At 40.6% G+C, this 8831-nt stretch overlaps 1 pseudogene; it reads left to right on the plus strand.

Moving 5' to 3' along the window:
• The first annotated feature begins 3381 nt into the window (after positions 1-3381).
• LOC119734553 lies at positions 3382-4104 on the plus strand (annotated as a pseudogene).
• Positions 4105-8831: the final 4727 nt, after the last annotated feature.

Genomic DNA, 8831 nt, shown 5'->3' on the forward strand with positions numbered 1-8831 from the left:
AAAACAAAATCAAATCTGTAGCGGTTGATTTTACATTGATTTTCAAAGATTAAATCTAGAAATCTTTGATTGCTTGTAATACGATACTTGATGACGTCATTATGACGTCATTACCAGAAACCTCCAGAGCTATATTTACTGTGCTGTATACAGCCAAATCTTGATTATATCTATCACGGTATATTTTCTAGCAATTTTAAGATTTAAAGGTCTTTTTATTGTTACTTCCGGTCTGATGACGTAATCAATTTTTTTCGCGCACAGGTGTTGTCTGCATAATGGTCATCATGTACATTAATTCTGAAGCGATTACCGCAAACTTCGCCACAGACATCAAGTGAAAATGCGTTTTTGACGTTTTTTAACCTGCCGCTAGAGGGCGCTCCAACACTTCATGGCGTCACCCATTATTGTTTTTGAAAGGTCAATCCAGGCAGACACTTAAATCGTTAAAAGCAAGTTCATATCTTTTTCCACTTTTAATTTATTAGGCACTTCCGGTTTCTACCGGAAGGAAGGGTCACTTGATTTTACCTTCACAGGATAAAATGAAGATCATGTATTACCATGTCGATTCTCGCAAATTTCAGGTTCCGGTCTCTCACGGTTGATTTTATATGGAATTTCAAAGATTAAATTTATTAAACTTTGAAGTGACGTCACGTGACCCGTGATGACGTCATGATTACGTAATTGCAAAAAAGCACATCTGCGGTAGGTTGTGCATTCATGTATTGACAATTGAAGTTCATATATGTTTTCATTTTGACACACAGTTCTGGAGAAGGAATGTGTATAGAAGAAAAAAAAACCTAAAAACCCTAGCAAAAACAATAGGTTTTGGGCTAAAGCCCAACACCTAACTAGAGTCTGAGGACAAACGCACGGTGTTGGGCTAGAGGTGTGGCTTTTTCGCATTGTTGATTATTGTTGTTGATTGTTGATGTTGATTGTTGATTGTTGATGTTGATGTTGATGTTGATTGTTGATTATAGTTGATGGTAGTTGTTCATGTTGATGTCGATTGTTGATTGTTGATAATTGATTGTTGATAGTGATTAACAATTATTGATGTAGATTGTTAATGATTGTTAATGTTAAATGTGGATAGTTGATGTTGATTGTTGATGTTGATTGTTGATGTTGATTACTGATGTTGGTTATTGATATTGAATGTCAGATTGTTGATGTTAACTGTTGATATTTGATGTTTGTTGATGTTGATTGTTGGATGTTGGATGTTGGATGTTGGATGTTGGATGTTGGATGTTGGATGTTGGATGTTGGATGTTGGATGTTGGATGTTGATTGTTGGATGTTGATTGTTGGATGTTGATTGTTGGATGTTGGATGTTGGATGTTGGATGTTGGATGTTGGTCGTTGGTCGTTGGTCGTTGGTCGTTGGTCGTTGGTCGTTGGTCGTTGGTCGTTGGTCGTTGGTCGTTGGTCGTTGGTCGTTGGTCGTTGGTCGTTGGTCGTTGGTCGTTGGTCGTTGGTCGTTGGTCGTTGGTCGTTGGTCGTTGGTCGTTGGTCGTTGGTCGTTGGTCGTTGATCGTTGATCGTTGATCGTTGATGTTGATGTTGATGTTGATGTTGATGTTGATTGTTGATTGTTGATTGTTGATTGTTGATTGTTTATGTTGATTGTTGATTGTTGATGTTGATTGTTGATGTTGCTGTTGATGTTGATTGTTTATGTTGATTGTTGATTGTTTATGTTGATTGTTGATGTTGATTACTGATGTTGGTTATTGATATTGAATGTCAGATTGTTGATGTTGATTGTTGATGTTAATGTTGATTGTTGATTGTTGATGTTAATGCTGATTGTTGATTGTTGATGTTGATTTTTTATGTTGATTGTTGATTGTTTATGTTGATTGTTGATGTTGATTCTTGATGTTAATGTTGATTGTTGATTGTTGATGCTGATTGTTGATGTTGCTGTTGATTGTTGGATTTGATGTTGATTAGTGATGTTAATTGTTGATGTTAATTTTGATTGTTGATGTTGATTGTTGATGTTGATGTTGAGGGTTGAGGGTTGAAAAATAGCGCGAGGAGTAATTATACAGAGCAATACAAGATATTGCTCGCCATATCCTCTTAACCCCAATGTGCATGTTTTTAGAAAACAAGCGCCCAAATTAAAAAGGCGCCCAATTGGGCGCTTTTGCCAGCCCAATTTTTGAGTATCATATGACGGGAATTTCCCTTTTACGCAATCGCAGCACACTGTTTTTCGGGATTTTCCCTTTGTACGCAATTATCCCCATTTGTTGTACACATAATGTACGTGGCATTAAATGAGCGTTTCAATACGTAGGCGTGTTCAACTTCAAACTTCAGGGGGGCTGCAGGGCATCTTCTAGTTAATTTATTGTAACGAAACCTTGGGAAGTTTAAGACCTATTATTAAAGTGCCATTTAAAGCACAAAACTGGATTATATCTCTGACGGTTGATTTTGTAACAATTTTCAAAGGAAAAGAGGCATTTTCATTTTAACTTCCGGTCTGATGACGTAATCATTTATTTTTCGTGCACAGGTCTTGTCTGCATTAAGGTTATTATGTATATTAATTTTGAAGCGATTACCGCAAATTTCGCAACAGACATCAACTGAAAATGCGTTTTGGACATTTTTTAACCTGTCGCTGGAGGGCGCTCGAACACTTGATGGCGTCACCGATCATTTTTTCGGAAAGATCAACCCACCCACAGGCTAACATCGTTGAAAGCAAGTGCTATCACATGTTTTCCAACTACAGGGGTGAATTCCTTGCCAAAAATCACAATGAGCATTATTTCCTTCATTTTTGATACCAACCAAACCCTCAGGCTGATACAGTTTGTGGTTCATGTAGGCATCTCTGAGGACAAAGCACTGAGTAAAAAAGGGAATTTAATTGTATAATAAAATCAACATGATTTTTTTTTTCTTCACATGAACAGCCCACAGCAGAGTGGTGGTTCCTCCAGCTGTCCAGCAACACCACACGGTCCGGGTGACGACCAGCAGGGCAGCCAATCCTCAACTTCCAATACTGTTGACGGGAAGGGTAACGAGGGAAAGAGACTCTCTGGGTTGGCCAAGAAGGGCGGACTTGTTGGTCCTTTCCGACGAGCCTGCGGATACCTCAGGGATTTTTGGAATAAGGGATCGAGAACACCCATGCCACCCGGAGGTCCCCCAGGCTTCTATGAGGTTGCAAATGGGTAAATTAGTCTCTCTGTGTGAATCTGTTTTACATGTTAAGTTTAGAAATAAAAGATGACTAAATGAACTGACATGAACATTCTTGCCCCACATTATCCAAAAAGATCTTGTTTCATCCTAGATCTTCAGGTGCCTCTCAGCCTGAAAAGGTCTCCACAAATTCCAACGTGGAGACCAACCATCTCACTTCAGGCATCCCTGGACCAACAAAACATCGTGGAAAGGGGGCAACCAGGGGAGCGGGAAGCACCAAGGAGGGGGAAAGGTGGAAGGCAGTAGAAGCCACGTATACAGGGAGGTACACTAGCAAGGTTACCCCCTTGCTTGACACCTCCTCGACAAACACCTCTAGTTCCGTTGGCAGCATCCCACGTGGAGTTCATACAACATCTCTAGACTCCAACCTATTGCCTGCGGGTGTGGACGCCCGTTCCGTAGCAGCCTGGGCCGTTACTGATTGGACAAGTCAAAGACAGAAAAACCAGCCCATTCAACAAGTCCAGTCCCAGCCCCTTGCCCAAGCTGCCCAGCCAAGCCAGCCTCTAACTGTCATCTGTCATGGGGGCTGGCTTGGCTGAAGACACCGGACCGACGCCAGTAGAACGATTGAGTAACATCAGAATTCACCAAGAAACAGGATACAGGAGGACTCACAGGTAAACAACAGACGATATACATACGTGTACATGATGTATTCATCCCTGGAGAGCTTTTTATAAATCTTCAAAGGAAAAACAGACGAATATGTTGATGCGTATGCATCAGCTCTTTAAATCTTCTTTTAATGGCAGTAAGAGAAAAAAATAATCTTAAATGAAAACTAATTTTGCAGGATCATCCACGTCAAGTCATCATCCCCGAGCACCTCCGAGTCTTCCTATTAAAGAGAGATCTCCGGCCGCCCTAATGGACCCTCATCAGTCCTGGCCCTGTGCCCTAGTCGCCACTCTGCATGCCAACCAAGAGTGGCGGCCCATGATGAGTGGTCCATGACCAACTTTTGGCGACCATACAGCTGGTTGTCTGTCAGACTACCATCCTAATGATCCTAAGAGAGATCTCCGGCCGCCCTAATGGACCCTCATAAGCCTGCCATGTGCCCTAGCCGCCACTCTGCATGCCAACCAAGAGTGGCGGCCCATGATGAGTGGTCCATGACCAACTTTTGGCGACTAGCTGGTTGTCTGTCAGACTACCATCCTAAAGAGCTCTCCTCCTGAAGACTTGGGAGCAGAAACACACTGTACACCACCAGGGTGACATTCCTGCTTATACCACCTCGACTCTAGTTCCGGTGGCAGCATCGTATCTGGAGTTGATACAACACCTCTAGGCTCCAACCTATTGCCTGCAGGTGTGGACGCCCGTCCCGTGGCAGCCTGGGCCGTTACTGATTGGACAAGTCAAAGAAAGGAAAACCAGCCCGGTAAACAAGTTCAGTCCCAGCCCCCTGCCCAAGCTGCCCTGCCAAGCCAGCCTCCAAATGTCATCTATCATGGGGCTGGCAATAGCTGAAGACACCGGACCGACGCCAGTAGAACGTTTGAGCAACATCAGAATTCACCAAGAAACAGGATACAGGAGGACTAAAAGGTAAGCTAGAGACCTGGAATGTATTTATCCCTGAATGGCTCTCCGTAAATCCTGTGGTAGCATGATACAAAAAAGGATTCCTGGAAGTGGTAGTATTTTTTGAAAAAGAACAGGTGCATGAGTGACATTTAACAACAAATTTCCCATGAAAACTCATTTTGCAGGATCATCAACGTCAAGCGACTTTCCCCAAGTACCTCCGAGTCTTCCTAAAGAGAGATCTCCAGCCGCCCTAGTGGACCCTCATCAGTCCTGGCCCTGTGCCCTACGTCGCCACTCTGCATGTCAACCAAGAGTGGCGGCCCATGATGAGTGGTCCATGACCGACATTTGGCGGCCAGCCTAAAAGATCTCTCTCCTTCTGAAGACTCGGTGCAGAGACGCAGTCCACACGGGAAGGGGGGGGGGGGGAGGGGGAGGGGGTGTAACATCATCGCGCGACTTATTGTCGATGAAGGTGATCATCGTTCTACTGGGATATGGCAACTGAGGATCACTCCAAAGGTGAATGTCGCAAAATAGTGCAAATCGTGAAAAGTCTGATAAATATTCTTCCTCATCAGATTGGCTCGGTAAACCCTTCAGTAATTACCAAAAATAATAATAAGACAATAATTATTACAATGTAGTAGTTAGAAAGATACTACTGAAGAATCGTGTACCTACATTGTAACATTTCCCTTTGTGACATGTAGTCATGGGATATAGGATGTCAACTGCACCAGAAGAATCACTTCACCAAATGGGATCTAATACACCTAAATAAGACATGATGACATCATACTTTGTTTAAATGCACACATTCATATGCGGCCGTGTAGGTACGAGTGGCTCTTGTCCCTCCCTGGTTCCTATATGAAAGCGCACATGTAAACAAAGCATGACGTCATTATGTCTTATGTCTATTGATCAGTGTGCTTGTCTTTATTCAAGCGTCTGCTTATAATGCAGTACGTCAGATTGGTGATGTGATTGTTAACTTGATGATAGATGCATGGAATTCGGCACACAGTCAGAGTATGTAATGAGAAGGATATATTGGGCTATAGGGTCATTGTGTCCTTTGAAAAACGTAAAGGTATACGAAATAACAAACAATGGCAGTCATTTTGAAAATTTTGAAATTTGCTTGTCATTCTATACTTTTATTTTTTCAAAGAACAAATCTGCGATGGCCCTATAGACCTTTATCATGCTGCCACCATTTCAGTTATGGTCCCTGTTTCCAATCACAGTACTGGATGATAATGTTTCTTGTGCAAAAAGGAACCAGACTATTTTTCTTCCAGCCTCGCTTTGGTTACGTTGATTTGAATGGGGAAAATTCAAACGGCTGCAACATGATAACGGTCTAAAGCCAAGTATCTACCCAAAGACATACTCTGGACTGTGTGCCAAATACCTTGCATTTATCATCAAAGTATAAACAATCCCCCACCCCTTACCTGCCCCACTCATTTGCGTTTAAAGGGGAAAAACAACATTTGCAAACATTAAAAAATAAAACTACCAAATCATTTTGAAATATCTTGCTAGACTGTTAGTGAATGATAGTGTAAAGCATCCTGTAAAATCATGGCACCTGGTATACTGTCATTTTCAAGAAAAGTGGTATTTTTGTATCAATTTCCAACGCTGATCGGCCGACCAGCGTTGGAAAAAACTGGCTTTTTTTCAAATACTGGCCCCAGTTGACCATCGCACTTGTTTGCAATCGATTACACACTTATGAACGGGTACAAGCCAGCTAGACTGGTTCCCTGACCTTACAATTCCCCAATGTTTGTAAACTGCTCTGTTTCTTCTTAAATAAAGTCAGGGAACCAGACTGCAGGAAAATGATTGTTTTTCTTGGTTTTTATAGCATTTTCGAACCTAAAACCTTAAAAAAAGTCAGTGTAACTATATTTGCTATATATTTCCAACCCCCCAATTCCATCCATTTTCTGAAAATTACAGCAAAAGCAAATGATGTATATTCCCTTTAATTTAATGCGTTTTTTACCTTACAGTGAAGATGGGATTGAGAGATGGGATTGGAAAGACGTCTGGATCATCGAGGACATGAGCCCAGATCAAGGGAGGACAACTAACATTCCGTGGGAAAAAAGGGGGGATTATTCCCCATAGTGGAGCTGCTAAGCGAAAAATCGTGCACTTTGTGGTAAAAGCATGAAATTTGGTATGTTGGGTCAAAATGGGCTAGAAATCATTTTAAGATCGGGACCCATCCTGGATTTTGCCCATTTTGGGGGCGGAGCTTGATTTTATGAAAAAGGGGTGCAAACAATAAAAACCCATAAAAACTGTAATTAACATCCATTTTTCTAGTTTTTCTATGCTTTGAAAATAAACTTCAACATAAAATAGGACATTCTAACATTTTAGCGACTGTTATTTTCCACCCATTTTGTGGGCGTGGCCTAAATGTGTAAAAGAGGCGGTATATATTAGCAGTTGGTTCAAATATGGAAAATACCGTTTGGTGTGGTGGTAAAATCTTAAAAATTGGCATGTTTAGTCGAAATGGGCTGAAAATCATTTTAAGACGTGGATCCATCTTAGATCTTGCCCATTTTGGGGCGGAGTTTGATCGGTTAAAAAGGGGAGTGCAAACAAATAAAAATTTAGAAAAACTGTATTTAACATCCATTTTCCTTAGTTCTTCATGCTTTTAAATACACAGAGACATGATAAAAAAAAATTCAAACATTCTAACACTTGTTATTTTTTACCCTTTTGTGGGCGTGGCCTTAATATGAAAAGGGGGCCGCACATTAAAGCAGCTTCATTCAAACGAGGGAAAATGAGCACTTTTGCTGGTAAAACACAAATTCTGCATTGGTTAACTATGTTTGCCATACACTTTAAAGATCAGTTTAAAATGGTTGCAAGGATTTTTCCTTTTTAGGGGTGGAGCTACAATTTAAAGTAGGGGGTTGAATATTCTAGAAGATTAAATATTTAATATTTAAATTAGTGTGATTGGCTACAAGTAACATAGGTTACAGCAGCTGCGGCATTTCCTTGTTTGTAAACACTACTGGCATCACGGGGGGGGGGGGGGCGGCCCAACGGTGGACTTCACCTATTCTTGCAAGCGCTTTTCATGTATATATGGGCATGTAAACATGAAAATAATAAAAAATATGCGCAGAGTATACATGTATGTCAATTCCTTGCAGTGTGTACTGCTGGATTTATATCATATGGATGTTTGGACTTGGAAAGTAATATCTTGATGTTTGAAAAGGTGGGATTAATATTTTGAGAAATTATGTAGCTTCTTAAAAAATGTGCTTGCAATTTGATAAACATTTCCAAAATAAACAAACTTCATGCAGGAATGAATAAATGTATGTAATGAAAGCACAGTCTGTTTACGTCACAATGTAGCTGATAACATTATTTGTGCCATTATTTGTGCCACGAACATTGCCACTTGATACGAATTAATACAAGACTTATATCTGTGGATCGCATGTGTCACCTATATATTTTGTGTTCTTAAAAAAATGTTCTTGACATTTTGTGCATTTTTAAACAACGACCTCAAATGACCCCTACATGACTTTTAACCTCCAATTTTGGAAGAGTTGTGATGAACCCCAACCAAAGGATCGCTCCATCCAACTCCTAAGTGACATTATAATCCATCAAATTCTGTACTAGACAAAGAAACATTTGAAGCATATTTGAACAATGACCTCTAATCAGCCCTAGATGACCTTTGACCCCAGTAATTCCATGAAGAATTGTGTCTTCTCATGCACCCAAGGGTCACTGCATCTAAGTTTCATCAAAATCCATGAAAGCATGAAGAATGTTGTAAGCTTTCCCCAAAACTGTTAATTACATCATGATTAACCTCAGTTGACCGTTGACCCATGACATTTGATCTAAAATATATCACACATTATCTTTGCTACCCAATGACCCTTGTGTCCAAGTTTTATGGAAATTTGGGCAAATATTTAGGAAACGAGAGAAATTCCAAAACTTTAACATACATGCGAGA

The sequence above is a fragment of the Patiria miniata genome, unplaced genomic scaffold (assembly GCF_015706575.1).
Source record: "Patiria miniata isolate m_02_andy unplaced genomic scaffold, ASM1570657v1 HiC_scaffold_27, whole genome shotgun sequence".
NCBI lineage: Eukaryota > Metazoa > Echinodermata > Asteroidea > Valvatida > Asterinidae > Patiria > Patiria miniata.